The sequence below is a fragment of the Bison bison genome, unplaced genomic scaffold (assembly GCF_000754665.1).
Source record: "Bison bison bison isolate TAMUID 2011002044 unplaced genomic scaffold, Bison_UMD1.0 scf7180017864379, whole genome shotgun sequence".
Classification (NCBI taxonomy): domain Eukaryota; kingdom Metazoa; phylum Chordata; class Mammalia; order Artiodactyla; family Bovidae; genus Bison; species Bison bison.
This window is the reverse complement of record NW_011494951.1, coordinates 4,075,658-4,078,804: the sequence shown is the minus strand read 5'-3', so window position 1 is coordinate 4,078,804 and position 3,147 is coordinate 4,075,658.

Sequence of the window (3,147 nt, the reverse complement as noted above, 5' to 3'; positions counted from 1 at the left end):
GAACAGGCCCTCTTGTGGAATAAGACCGTGTCCCCACTCACCTGTCCACTCCTTAAGATTTTTCCTTCATGGAAACACTGTGAACAGGCAGGAATCCACAAACTGGAAGCCTCCCCACTGTCTTTATTCAAGTTCCAGGAACACTGTACCCAGTTTTCATCAATGGTAATTTCTAACTGATCTCAGCTGCAATCAGGCCTTCCCTGTTGGTCACCCCACTTGGGAAGCAGCTCCGAGAACACTCCAGCTCCCCTCCACCAGCAGTAGGCAGGGCTGGTGCTGGTCTCCACAGCCTGCCCTCTGCACCACCATGGCTGCATGGGCAGATGGATGGCTTGGGAAACACAGCTCCACCTGGGTTGTAGTCCTCACATGCCAGCCAGCCCCAAGCCGGCCATAACGCAGAGCACAAATGCAAGGCAGCCCCAGTGCACGTGTTCTCCTTTTGTATTCCGTGGAGAGCCAGGGGCGATTATGTCTGAAAAGGGCATGAGCAGGCTTCTTGTTGGCTTGGCAGTTGAAGGCTTCCTGATCCTTTTCCATGTGGGGAAGTCTTAGGTTATGCTCTGATACAATTGACTGTAATACTTTGTAGTTGGTTCTCATTACGGATAAATTGACGTGGCTTGTGTGCAGTTTAATACATAATCATTACGTTGGTTTATTGGTTAGTTTTTTATTGAAATTTGAAACTTGGGTTTTTTAATATGTGTATATACATGTGTACACATATATTTTTTACCATATGAAGACTGTGGTAGCTAATTTTCTGATTTCCTATTTTATAATGGAATTTATGTGGGCTGGAAAAATATAAAGCATTTTATATTCTAGAAATAATTTATTTTGGAAGTACATTTTTATAATGGTCTGATCTTGTTTTTAGAAAATGAAAGCACAGTGATGGGTCCAATTTCCATGAACAGATGGGTGTATTGTTTCAGTACAGTATTTAGTCCTTGTGCATTTCTAGTTGGTGCTTTTTGGGAAATGGGTCATGTGTACCACTTCACTACATAAAGGAGAGCATTTTTAAGTTTTATCCACAGAAGACTTGTTATGCCCCAACCCCCTAGCATGAAAGAAGGCTCTTAAGAGTTGAGGGGAGAAGAAAATGCTGTAATTTTATTTTTTTCCTCCTTCTATACCTCACTGCTTTGTAGCATCTTTCCTGAAAGGCTAGACCTTGACCTTCCAGGAAAGATGACCTTGAATCAGGTCAGAGTGTTAAATGTCAACATGAAGAATTCACACTTGGCAGCATCAACTGTTTTTCAAGTATTACCTAAAAGTCAGCTTATGTACTTGTACAGAGCAAAATTTTGTGAGTAGAATATGTAGCTAGGCTTCTTGAGATTTTTAGAATGACAGTACCTTTTAAGGAATTAAGAGGGCTTCCTGAAAGTCATAAAAAAATGAGAAAGCAAAACATGTCTTCCCTATATAAGAACCTTAGAAAATATTGTGTTAACATGTAGCTTAATGTCATGAAACGAACAAAATTGGAGAAGGTAGAGGCAGAGCTGTGTTGAGTATTTGTCAACTTTCTTACCTTAATTTTGAAGGATCTCTACTCAGTAAATGTTATTCATAGTTCTTACTACAAAAATCATTAACTTATTTTTTAAAGTAGATTTTCTTACTTTGGGGGATCAGGAATGAGACGACCTTCTTATATTTATGATGACAGTGAAAAACTTTTTAAACATACCCAGAGGCTATTTTTGGAGAAGGCAATGGCACCCCACTCCAGTACTCTTGCCTGGAAAATCCCATGGACGGAGGAGCCTGGTGGGCTGCAGTCCATGCTAAGGGTCGGACACGACTGAGCAACTTCACTTTCACTTTTCCCTTTCATGCTTTGGAGAAGGAAATGGCAACCCACTCCAGTGTTCTTGCCTGGAGAATCCCAGGGATGGGGGAGCCTGGTGGGCTGCCATCTATGGGGTTGCACAGAGTTGGACCCAACTGAAGTGACTTAGCAGCAGTAGCAGCAGAAGCTATTTTACTCAAATTTTTAATCCCCAGTCCAAAACACTTTCTGAGTCCCTCTTACGGGCCAAGAGCTGTTGGTCGAACTAAACTGAACACAATGTATTAACCCTCCAAAGTTCCATCCCTCTTTTTTTTTTTTTTAGGACATAATGATGTAAGCCACTCCAGAAAACGAAGATGTGATGCTGCTCAGCCTTTGGGATATTTTTTGAATCTGTCAGTGTCCAATTGAGCAGAAAACAAAACATCACATAACACGTTGTAAGCATTATTATATGTCCTGCATTAACAGTCTGTGTGTCTGCTGGTCTGACTTTGAAACACGTTATGTATATAGATAGAGACGTTGGCGTAACTTTTGTTAAATAAAACAACTGTAAAATTGTCTCCGTCCTTTGATTTCACATGTTCTATGAGTTGGCTATTACACAGCTGTCCTGTGATACATTTCTAAACTACATAAAAGCATCAGTCTACACAGCACAGGTGCTTTGGATTCCATGAAAGTATTTTAAATTCGATGCGCTGCTGGTTAACCAAACATGACCTGAAATGAGGCCAGGTGACATTTTTGTTTGCTTTGACTTACCCTCACAAGAGATGCTGGGTTGAGCAACAGTAGCAATTTTCATAGCGTGGTCCTCATCAGAGAAGGTGTCTGGGACCTGCCCTCCATGTGAGGCCTCAGCTAGGAATGGGGCTCGGGTGGGAGTGTCCCCAAGTAGTCAGGGAGCCTGGGGGGGCCAGGTGTGTGGGTGACGTCCTCTAGCCAAATGTACGTGATTGTTTATATCTGGCTTCTCCACATTCTTGGAAACTATGAGGGTATTTGGTGAGGGGACTTCATTCCTGGTACCCAAGGAGTCGAAAAGAAGAGATTTAGACTTGAGTTGAATATTGGCAAACCCTGAGGAAAATACAGGAGGTAGGAGTTGCTGCGGAGAAGGCAATGGCACCCCACTCCAGAACTCTTGCCTGGAAAATCCCATGGACAGAGGAGCCTGGTAGGCTGCAGTCCATGGGGTCGCTACGAGTCAGACACGACTGAGCGACTTAACTTTCACTTTTCACATTCATGCATTGGAAGAGGAAATGGCAACCCACTCCAGTGTTCTTGCCTGGAGAATCCCAGGGACTGGGAAGCCTGGTGGG